At 46.4% G+C, this 12569-nt stretch overlaps 1 protein-coding gene across 1 annotated transcript in view; it reads right to left on the bottom strand.

Moving 5' to 3' along the window:
• Window positions 1–12569, bottom strand: part of UBE3C (ubiquitin protein ligase E3C) — a 2658557-nt gene that overhangs the window by 1964697 nt on the left and 681291 nt on the right. The window lies entirely within an intron of this gene.

The raw sequence follows: 12569 nt of genomic DNA, 5'->3' as shown, positions 1-12569 counted from the left end.
TTCGTAAGTTGCAACTATAGCACGTTTTTTTCTGCCATTATCTCTGTTATGATCATCACAAGACATTCCATCTCGGTGTCCTCGGTCACTTGACAAAATCTTTGTGCCTAAAAGTTTGTGTACAGTGTATACATGTTTGACCATAGCACATCAAGTGGCCATTGATTTAGTTGTGCCACAATTAACTTTTTATTGTAATGTGTCTATCTTGCCTATCTCCATGACATGCTGTTCATGTTTGTTTGCATGTATGAGGTAACGAGTACCCAGAGTACAGGATGCTGTGTGAGTGCACTGCTTTCCCTGTGCTACTCTAAATTATTTAATATACAGTTATGAACCCTCCCAATGGTATGTATTTTGCCAAACTCTTAAGCCTGAAAAGTAGATCCACGCAGGCTTGACATGTGGCCAACTTTGCACCAGACCTGCAAATGAACTGGCCTGTAGTTAAATCTCAGTTACCGGTTTATTGTTATCTACTTTAGAGTGTAATTTGCTTTCAACTTTGAGAACATTCAGACATGTAATTGCTAATTTTACTATATATAGTAAGATAGCTATAGCTGGTAAATTGCTCAGTAGGTTGAGCGCTCGCTGCTGCGATGTGTGTGTGATCTGCAGGTTGTAGGTGCGAATCCCACTAAGGATCAGCATTTCATCCTTCTGAGATCTGTAGATGAGTACCAACACAGGTTGGGTGATATTGTATGTATATTTGTGCTATGAAAAGCGCATAACCGTAAGTGCTATATAATAACACATCATTATTATTTGGCCTTGTATGTCTGCTTGCATTCACAGTAATTTGGTAATATGGGCCTATAGACACTGATATTAATGATACATATGGTGATTAATTCTTGCATGAAATGTATCTCACATTACAGTGATATTGTAACCATATTTATCGTAGTGCACATAGGAACAATGCTATGTGATGCCACTTCCTGTTTTGTCAAGGGATGAAATGTTGTGTTCCTTCACTCCCAGTGATGTAATTTTGGGGTGGGGTCAAATGACATCACTTTCTGTGATGTCATCAGAGGTCAAGGGTCGTGTAATGCCACTTCCGCTACCCCTGGCATTTTGGTGAAATGGCGTCCCAGAGTGGTTGAAGTGGAGGAACCAGTGGTAGGAGGCAATGAGGTGATAACACTTCTGTATATCGCGTGGGAAGTGACTGCCGGCTGGGCTCCAGGAAACGCAGCACATTGTAAGCCGCAGAACGAAAATAGAAACAAGAATATATTGCCATGTTGCAAGACTGCTGACTGGCAATATGGGGCAATTGTTGGTGGCACCCCTGAAACCCATTTCATTTGAAAAACTTGAAAGGCCCCAACGCTGTCCCCAATTGGGAGGGTGTAGGGCAGGTATTTTAGACACCCCACAAATATTTGCCTCTCAGCCCCTCAAAAGATTTATCATGAACACCTGGGAAATACCCAATTTCTTATAATGTTGTCAGCCAAATGCAAAATCTGCACCTCTTAAAATGCACATCAATATTTCCAGTACAACATTGGCAAGGGAATTCACAGGGCTCCTGCTCAGACGCTCAATTGGTTTTGTGGTGAAGTGTCTCACATCTGAACCTAGCGACCACAGATCAAATTCCTGCACCACACCATTCTAAAATAAATGTATATAGTGCACATAGATGTCCCAGGATTGTGGAGCAGGATCGGGGATCCGGGCAGACATTATTTGCCAGAGCCTGGATCCTGGAAGTTCAGGCCCACTGACATCATAGAGTACAAATAAGTTAGAAATGGCATATGAGGCGGGATACAAAGCTTGTAGGTGTTTGGTTATTTGCCCACTCATTGACTGCCCATGGCCATGCTAAGCCCTATGGCAATGCCCTCCCAGTTCTTGACCCCACCCACCCAAAATACCTCCTCATGGGAACTTTTTGAGCTGGCGTTAATTAAACCTTACCATTACAGTTTACACTCAAAGTGCCTGCCAGTGTTTTCTCAAAAGGTGTCGTCTGAAAGATACTGTTAAATGTTAAAGGTACTTGTACCACGCACCGTCACCAACGGAATTGGTCCCCAGGCGCTCTGGCGGATCTGTAAATGATAAGGTGGGATGGGTTAATAGGTGAAGAGGGAGTAGGATAGTGAGGAGGGGTGTTCTGTTGGCAGCTTCAGCTCGGTATACACCAGATACTGAGCTTTGGTGCGGGTATTGGATCTGTGTCAGTCCGCGTGTGTTGTTGCTTCGGCTTATGTGTTGTTGCAGTGTTGTAAAGTGCGTGCGGATTGTTGTGAGAGAGATGGTTGTGTGAGTTTTTTTGAGTGAGATAAGTATGGAGAGTTTGAGCTTATATTGGTTAGTGGGTTACCTGACCTTTAGCATGCTAACATTCACAGTTCTATCCAAGTCTGGACATGCTAGTATTCACGATTCCATCTAAGCGTGGACATGCTAATATTCACAATTCTATCCAAGTCTGGACATGCTAGTATTCACAATTCTATCTAAGTCCAAACATGCTAATATTCACAATTCTATCTAATTGTCGACATGCCAACATTCACAATTCCGTCTAAGTGTGGACATGCCAATATTCAAAGTCCCATCCAGATACGACGCAGGCCAACATTCATAATTCTATCCAAGTCTGGACACGCCAACATTCACAATTCTATCCAAGTCTGGACATGCCAACATTCACAATTCTATCCAAGTCTAGGCATACTAATATTCACAATTCTATCTAAGTGTGGACATGCTAATAATCACAATTCTATCTAAGTCTGGACATGCTAGTATTCACAATTCTGTCTAAGTGTGGGCATGCTAATAACTTAATTGGAGTTGTAAACATGGCACTGGTGTAATAAACATGTCTTGACCAAGTCCGTCTTCAGCCACTCGATTCAAAAGCACCATGCGTGCCACTGAGGTCCTGTTAAAAACAAGCATTGGCAAAGCCAACAGTTCTGGTTTGTGCATACGTATTAGACATTTGCTAGGCACTGCTATTAAATGTTCAGGTATTCAACCCATTTTGCAGCTGCTACCCCCAACGGCCAGTTAATACCAATACAGCAGTACCTTTCCCATGCCTACACGAAAACCCAAACTGTTGGCATTTCCAATGATTGTTTTGCTTTACCCTTGAGGCACATGACCATGCATCAAGGGTAAACCCAACATAAGTGTTACTACGTGGCTAAACTGGACCACATTGAAGGTCTAGCCAATAATTACACTTGTGGTGCACAGGTAGCCCAAGTATACTTTCTTTGGCATGGCCTTTTTACTAACTGGGAGTCCTTATATGGTAATATTGGCATCTCTTGGTGCAGTCTGCATGGACATGCATGGGAACAGCCAGCATGAATATATTTTTACAGTGGCATATGTTGTGGGCAAAGGTGGCATTAAATGCATTGGAAAACGTTCCTGTGCACGGTTGATTTGCAACTATTGGGGTTTTCCACGTGCTACCATACAAAACCAATGGCTACCTGCATGGCACTCTACCCAATTTTTAAAAGAAAGTGCTGTAAAATGCATAATTGTAACCCACTCGAGCACCACTTGTTTGATTTGGGCTCCCCCACTGTGCTCTGTCGATCCCGCATAATTGGTGCAAACATTTAAGCCCCTTCAGTTAAATTTACCAGTGTGCACTGTACATCATCTATCTGTCACTGTGTATGATGTGTGTTTTCATGCGCACACAGGGGCAGGGTTCTACTTAATGCTGGTGTCACGCAGCACACGCCGTGATACGATCCGAGGGGGAGAAGTCAGTGGGATGGCCAGAGCTAGTTTGGAGATGATGGAACAGTGTCTATCAATAGCGATGTTGTGAAAATGGCCATGAAATAATCTCACAATCTACGGGGGTCGACTGGTTTCAATGATAGATTGTGGATAGTGTTATCTTCATCAGGACCGATTGCTTCTAGACAAATGGTGTTACTCCAGCACATATTCGTTTGACAAGCAGAAATGCAAATGTGGCGATGCGGTTTCTCGCAGACTACGAGGAGCACAGATAAATACAAGCAATGCACTAACTGTATGTGCTGCCTCGACCACCAGTAACCACCAGCCTCCAAGCAGTAATCAGTAGCTGGTTAGGGGACGGAGGTGACCACCTTATCTGGTCAAGTGGATACACGCTGGAGTAACACCATTTGTCTAGAAGCAATCACTCCTGATAAAGATGACACTATCCACAATCTGTCATTGAAACCAGTCGACCCCATAGATCGTGATCTTCTCTCATGATCATATCGATATCCATGGAATAGATCTAGGATACGTGAGAAATCAGACATACACTGTACTCTTTTTAGGTTATCCCTACATAGAGGTACATTTTAGTACCCAAGAGTACCATTTGCCATCGGCTGGAGCCTCCAGACCAGAGGGTGAAAGAAATCCAAGAAATCCCCTGGTAGGACGTCTCCCACAGATGCAGATGAAACATGATCTAATAATAAGTATAGTCTCACTTTCTTCTGGCACTTTTGGGGTTATTATTTGAAAGGATGATTCAATGAATGTGAAAAGTGGCGACGAGGGACATATTCTCTCCCGCTATCCCTAGTAGATAGGCGGCGCACCACTGGCAACCTAGGGAAGGCCCCCCCGACAGGGGGAGGGTGTTCTTCTTTCAGGGACAGCTTTGTATGTTGGTTTGGTTTGCCTGTACGTATGAGAATGTCATTCTGAGTTAAAAGACTTGCTCCATGAACCGTTTATCTGTGTTGCAAATAGTCGATAATAACGGCAGGAGATCAAATCAGGCTCTTTGATCTTTGAATCAACTCCCCTCGTGTTTTTCTATTAAATGCCAGCTCAGTCATAGCTTTTGCCTCCCTCCTAGCTGACGGATTTAAGATAATTTTCCTCACCGTGCTAGCAGTGCTGTTTGCCTTAATCTTCCCTGAGTGGGTTCCTTCTTCCATCTTATCCAGTCAGCTCTACTCTTCCCTTGAGAGCCTGTAATGCAAATTGGTTATCTCGCCCTCCTTCACCCTGACCATTGCTACCATTTACCGGTCTCCATGTTCCACTCTGAATGAGCTGATTTCTGTCCCATAACCTGGTCGTGGACCAATGGGAAGTGGGAGGGGGCAGGAAAGCTTGAATGATAGGAGGGTGGGCAACCAAGGAGAGGCAAGGATAAGTTATTAACAAAATGAAGGTAAAACCCAAACGAAAATGGAAACACAGGCCTCAGGGCAGGGGGGGCCAAAGTAAGATCCAAACAAAAATGAAGCCAAAACTCAAACGGAAACGCTTCTTTTCCTTTTTTATCTACGTTGATGTAATTGCAAGCCATGGCGAAAAGCCTCTGAAACAGAATTAATTTCTCTGAAGCATTTAAAAAAAAAAAAAACTTCACATTGTGATAAAAGAAATTATTTATTTCTATTCAGCTTCTGCTGTGTTGTGGGTAGATGCTCAAAGAGCAAACAGAAGCACTGTGCATATTTATTTTCCTAGCATTTTTTTAAATTTGTTTTTATTAGATTTTTTTAACAGCAAACAATGCAATTCCAACCCCTCCAGCCCCCTGGTGCCCCCTTAGGTGTTTTCTCATTAATTTTTGGTTTGCCTTGAGCCCAGGAGTTCAACATAGATCCAGATGTTTAAGGGGTTGCGGCCGCCAACCAATCCTGTGACCCCCCCACTCCCTCGCAAAGTTCTGCTGAGCATTGTTCATAGCATACGAGGCCCATTCCAGCACGATTAATTCCCAGACTTTGAACGTTGGAATATTCGTGCTTTTCCATCTTTGGGCGATAAGTGTCATACCTGCTACAGTTAGCAGAACTTGGGCTTTTTCTCTGGCTTAGGTCCCCTCGCTCACCCTCACCCCTAATACCCAATAATATTTGTTCCAGGGCCTTGCTTCCCCCTTTCCAAATGCCTGTTCCTGCGCCAGTCGGATTTCTTTCCAAAAGGGTTCTATTTTTGGGCACCTCCACCATATGTGCTCCGCCGTGCCCTCCTTCCCACAACCCCTTCAACAGGCCCCTGATGTTCTTATGCAATCGAGCTGGTGTATAATGGTGTATAATGCCATCCGAAAAGGATTTTGTACCAGGCCTCTTGAATTTGGGAGGCTCTTGCTATTTAGGGATCTTGTTCCACAGTTTTTCCCAATCCCTCTTTTCTATGTCCCTGCCCAATATTTGTTCCCATCTCCCTCTATAAGCCCAGCTGTGCCTCGTGGTGGCCCTGTCTGCAGTAAAGGCTCTAAGTAGATGGCGTACAGGAGTGGGGATAAGGGGCAGCCCTGCTTTGTTCCCCTTTGCAGACGGAACGATCTGGACATCATTCCATTTACTATGATTCGTGCTTGAGGCCCAGCATAGTTTGCTTTTACCATTTGCAGATAGGTTCCCCCCAATCCCATCCTTTCCATGGTTCTGAAGAGGAATGACCACTCCACCCGGTCAAGCGCTTTTTCTGCATCCAAAGCTAGTAAGACCGCTGGAGTGTTCATTTTGTCCACCTTTTCAAGAAGGTGAGCCAACCTCCTTATATTGTCCGATGTTTGCGTCCCTGTAATGAATCCTGCCTGATCCTGGTGAATCGGGGCTGGAAGGAACCTCTCTAATCTATTGGCCATGACTTTTGTGTATATTTTAGCGTCCACATTGATAAGAGCTATCGGCCTGTAGGATGATCTTACCGCAGGGTCCCTTCCTGGCTTCAAGATCAAGGAGATCTTAGCTTCTTTCATATATTCAGCTATTTGGCCTCTATCCTTGAAAAAGTTGAATAGGTGGGTTAAATGTGGTGTTACAGTTCCCGAGAAGATCTTATACAAAGACGCCGAATAGCCATCGGGGCCTGGTGTCTTACCCAAGGGCAATTTTGCTATGACCCCTCTCACCTCTTCCTCAGAAATTGCTTGGCTTAAACTAGCTTGGGCTTCCCTGTTGAGTGTTTGTAGTGTTATTTTTCCCAGGAAGTCCTCCTGTACCTGAGCTTGGGGGACCTGTGATGTGTACAGCGTCTCGTAAAATTTGACCATACTCTCCTGAATATCTTCCAGTCGTGTGGTTCTAACCCCACTCTCCGTTTTTGGGGCCGTAATTGTGTTTCTTGACTTTGTCCCCCGGAGGAGACGCGCTAATAGGACATCGGCCTTATTTGCTTTTGCATAGTATTTTTGTCTCACATACAGCAAGACCCCCTCTGCTTTTTTAGTCCGCAGAATCCCCAGCTGACCCACTGCCCTTCTATACTCCCTTTGGTTGTTCCGAGTTGGAGCCTCCGCCACCTTCTTCCTCGCTCCTTCTACTTCCCACTCAAGCTGAATCTCCAGGGCCTGAAGTTGTTTGTGTCCGATTGCTTTGGCCGCTATAAATTCCCCCCTCATTGTGGCTTTGAACGCATCCCATCTGACATCTTCCCCTGTATCTCCCCTTTTGTTATGCTCAAAAAAATGTCTCATCTTTTCCTCCATTTCTTCTCTAAGCACTGGGTCCCGCATTAGATGTTCAGGGAATTTCCACCCCCATATCCCCCCTCTTCCATTTCCCATATCTAGTTGCATTGTTAAGGTTTTATGGTCGGCTATCCCCATGGGGCCCACTTCCATATCCCGGACTTTACCCACCAGGCCCGCTGACAACCAGATATAATTTATTCTTGATTGCGTCCCGTGTACCTCAGAGAGAAAGGTATATCCTTCCGCGTTCCCGAGAATTTCCCTCAACACATCTCTTAAACCCAAGCGGACATTTTCTACCTAAATTCTGGCGAGGCCACAGCCCCTTCCCCGTGTCCTTTTTCCTCGATCTATCTCTGGCTCTGTCCCATGCTATGTTCAGGTCACCCAGTATAATTATATGCCCTCGCGCATGCTCCTCCATCTTCGTCAGGAATGTCTGCAGAAACGCGTCTTGGCCTGAGTTTGGAACGTAGATAACTGCTATTGTGAAAGCAGCATCTCCCAATTTGCCTATTGCCATTAGATACCTGCCTCCTTTATCCCTTATGGTCTCCCCAACCCTAAAATTCACAGTATTTTTAATAGCTAGGGCCACTCCACCTGTTTTGGTCACCCCCGATGGCTGGAGGATTTGGTCAAAGCCCCGTAGCTTAAGACGGTTCTCATCTTTATGTAGTAAATGCGGCTCCTGTAGCCCCAGGAAATCTGGCCTTTCTCTTTTGGTGAAAAGCTCACATTTTTTCCTCTTCAGTGGGGAGTTAAGGCCGCTAACGTTATGAGTCACCCACTTAAGTGCAGGTTTTGTGGTTACCCCCTTCCCCCTATGAATTCCCCCATCAATGCTCCTCCCCCTCTGTCCACCCATGACCCTGAATTTGGCTTTAGTTCCCCACTCAAACTCCCAGTATGCACCTTTCCCACCCCCCCTCTTTTACCCATATCCCCCAAACTCTCCCCCCTCCCTAAAGTCCCCGTCTTTGGGGCTTCCAGTCTCCACCCTCATCTTGGGCGTCTTCGCCCTCTCTGATCCCATGATGTTTGCTCTCCACTCTTCATTTTGCTCCTTGTTGGCCACCACCCCTTCGAACATATATACCTTCCGGACTACCGCCCCCCCCCCCGAGTTCCGCCCTCTCTCTCACAGCCGAGTCTGTGTCTCTTTCCTTCCCGGTGGGACCCTGCAGAGCTGGGTTCCTTCTTCTCCCTTCTCCCACTGTTGACCACTCCCACGGTCTGGGTCTCACTCCTCTTCTAATCGCAGGTGATTTTCCTACATTGACCGGCTCCTGACCGTGATCCAGCTCCATAAGTAAAATGTCAACTCCTTCTTGCAGCGTGGTTATCCTCCTCTGTGTGCCGTCCCAGTCGAAAAGTAAGCCAAATGGAAATGTCCATTTGTACTTGATCCCTTTCTCTTTAAGTTTTGCGGTTACTTGCCCCATCTGGCGTCGCTTGAGGAGGGTACTATTAGACAAGTCTTAGTACAATTCAATTCGCTGACCCTGAAATAGAATTGGTTCGTTCCGCCTGGCCGCCCTCAAGACCGCTTCCTTTTGTGAATATCTTGCAAAGGCAGTTAGGACATCCCTGGGTCTACCACCCTGGCTTCTACTGAGGCGGCGCACTCTGTGCACCCTGTCCAGCTCTATTTTATCCGGGGCAGTCTCCCCCAGCAGGCTCGCATATATTCCTTGGACTATTTCTTTGAAGTCTTGTCGTGCACTGATTCTGGCAGCAATTTCATCCGAATGTTGATCCGTCAGGCCCTATTCTCCAAATCTTCCATCGCGATTTCCAAGTTTTGCGTTGTAATGTCCAGTCTCTCTATTGCTTCACTATTTTCCATAGTTTCTTTGCCCACCTCTTGTAGACCCTTTTCTATGATGTCGGTCCTCTCTCCCAATTGGCCTACCTCCTGCTTAATTTCCACCACCGGCAAATTGATATCTGTTCTTAGTAGTTGAATTTGTTCTGGAAATGTTCTCGCCAGAGTGGACTGTAGGGAGAGCAGTTCGCCATGCAGATCTCGTCGTGAGATATGTGTTGTGCCCATATCTGTTGTCTGGTTTTGGCCCGTGGCCCCCTCCTGCAGGTCCCTGTGATCTTCGCTGGTGTCTCTGTTCGCCCACATCGTTAAAAGCGAACTTGAGCCGTCCCCCTGAGGCACTCAACTTTTATTTGGTTTATTCTTATTGTTCGATGACATGATTGTGGGGTCAGGTACCGATTATTTCTCTGCAATTCTTTCGAGCCCTGCTGCCCCCTCAATCTGTGGGTAAATTGGACGTGCTTCCATCTGGCTCAGGAAGAGACGGTCCCTAGTCTTCAGATGTGGCGGAGGTTCCTGTCGCCTCGTTCTTCTGGCTCACCCTTACGTTCTAGGTAGGGGATTAGGTCCTGTAGTCCTTTTGAAGTGAAAGCACTACACCTCTGTGTTATTATCGTCTCCTGTGAGCATACTATATGTGGTCCTGGGGGTCTCCGGTGGTCAGGCCAAGCAAGGGGGGGGGGGGGGAACTGCCCCAGCACTGCGGATCCTTTCCTGCGCCTCTCCTGTTGCAGGAGGTTAGGAGGTTGTAAGGAACAGGCTGAGTGGTGGGCGGAATCCCCCAGGAGAGCACGTTTATCGTCTGCGGGGCCTCTTATATGAATCCCAGGTGCCCCACTGGCTTTTACAGTCCTGGCTTCCACTTGAGTGTATTGCTTTGGGCTGCCCTTCGCCCTAGGTGCCGATTAAAGATTCTGCCTCCCTGGATAAGGCCTTTCCCAGAATGGCTTCTCTGCTCGGGCTGGGGCCACTTCACGGCAAGATTCCCGCTGGGGGGGGGCCCTCCTTGCTCTGTCCACCGCTCCAGAGATTTCCAGCCCAGGGTCGCCCCCTCACCGCAGGCACACAGGCTCACCTCTGTATACTTCGCGTCCGGCAGCCCTCCAGTCTCCGAACCGCCCTGCCAGGCTCCTCCGCTCCACCTACTCCGTAGTCCGGGCCGCTCCATTAGCACCCCAGATACCTCGCTCTTGCCTCTACCTCTCCTCCCACCACGGGCCGGCTTCAAGCCCAGGGGCCCCCTGCAGGTCGGGCTGCTTCAATCTGGGCTCGTGGGATGCCAGCTGAGGCGGGCAGCTCCAACGCCTCCCTTCGGTCTTGCTGGGCTCTGCTGGTCGGCGCTCCCCGGCAATCAGCCCCTCCGGGGTCGCCAGGGTTGCCGCCACTTAGTCCAGGCAGCACACACCCGATCTGAAAAATCTGATTCAGAGACGGGCGACTCAATCAACTCCTCCGCCGCAGCCAGCCCACCGAACTCGGCACTCACCACTGGGTGCCCACTCCTGGGATCGCGAAGGCCCCCCCACGCCAGATCGTCCCTGAGGTTGGAGGCTCAGTTTATTCTCCGTCTTGGCAGACTCCTGCCCCTTCCTCCAGAGATCGGGCCGGCCCACGCTGCATTCCAGCCTCAGCTACGCTGCGAAGAAAACTGCAGAGACCGCCTCCAGGAATGTTCTTCAGTGTGCCCCCCCAGCTCGAGGGGCTTATTTCCTCTCTAGTCCTCCTTTTGCTGCCTAATTGGGGTGGTGGGTCTGCTTTTTAGGCAGGGGAGCACCAGAGCGCCGTCCACACACGTCTATCTGGTGTCGGCGGCCACCTTGGAATCTATTTTCCTAGCATTTTAGGATTCTATAATTAATAAATGGAAAGCTCAGTTGAAATTGAGAATTAATATTTTGTAACAAATTAAGCTTTTTCTTCCAGTGAAAGCAAACCAGTATTGCACAATTGTATTTTTCAGAGTTAAAGTGCTGTGTGCATAATCATGCAGAGGCAGATAATTTTTACACTTATAATTTAATGTACACTCTAATTATAAAAACAGTGTGTAAAATGATGAGTATGCACGGTCTAGTTTACATCCATTGAAACTTGCAGGCAATGGGGTACATTACTATAAATGGCCAGTGGCAGCAGAGTCTTTGGTCAAGGGTGAGTGATTGTCATTACACCAATCACAGGTGTTTTAACCTCTCAAATATTCGAGACTACAATTAAAACATCCAAAACCTGACACTCTAGAAGTGCAAGCGCTGTTAAAAACAAACAAATTAAAGTTACACTTGTTATTGAAATAGAAACTCAGCAAAACCTGTTCCTGTGATAATCGAAATAGGTATTATGTAGGTTATGTAGAGCTTCATACATGGTTCGTTCAAGATCTAGGCACTGTAATTATTATACCTCAGTCGATACTCAGTATACCGACTTCTGAAGGATGTTAGCCGATAAGATAGCTCAGCCAGTTTAGCGCTCATTACTGCGATCTATGCGTGATCTGTAGGTTGCAGGTTCAAATCCCAGCAAGGCAACTCAGCCTTTCATCCTTTTGAGGTTGATAAAGGAGTACCGACTTCGGTTTGGTGATAACTGTGATAAATAGGTTCTATGTACAGCACTTTGCCAAACGCACATGTAAATACCCATTTGACCATGATATTAGGTATAGAATTTAGCATGGAGTCCTTGCCTCTCTGCCCTCTGTATCATAACAATGGCAAACCATTAGGTAGTAATAGGTCCAGGAAATGAGGACGTTCATTAAACATCAAAAGACAATTCTGCTATCGAACCTCAAAACACACTACAATTCATGTTTGCTTTACTATGTAATTAGCTTGGTTTTTGTGTTTTCAACATTTAAATGTATACAGGAGAGATCAAATGGCCAGACCTTAGAGAAGCAATGAAAGGTGTATTTTGTCACAGTGCAGAAAGCTGCTTCATGGTAATGATTTCCATAGTTTTTGCACACTTCGGCTGGATGGCACATACATTTTACTCTCTTGCAAAGGAGAACAGTAATTTTTACTCTCGAAGTCACATTTACTCTCAAAGTTTAAAAACAGTGAGTAAAATACTCCCACCTCAAAATCTCATCTGGAGCACTGCCCTCAGAGAAACTATGAGGAACTGAAGTCATCTTTCAGGCAGAGTAGCTGCAGGTTCTATTTTGCATGTATTCCCAGGCTAGGCAGGGCTACGCAATGCACAGCACAGAGGAACAAGTAGCTCTTCCGACATATTGTAGTCAATCCGCAGTCAACAGTCAGAAGTAGCTTTAATTAAATCAATCAC

The sequence above is a fragment of the Ambystoma mexicanum genome, chromosome 2q, assembly GCF_040938575.1.
Source record: "Ambystoma mexicanum isolate Mex_15411 chromosome 2q, UKY_AmexF1_1, whole genome shotgun sequence".
Lineage (NCBI taxonomy): Eukaryota > Metazoa > Chordata > Amphibia > Caudata > Ambystomatidae > Ambystoma > Ambystoma mexicanum.
This window is presented reverse-complemented; position numbering and strand designations above follow the sequence as displayed.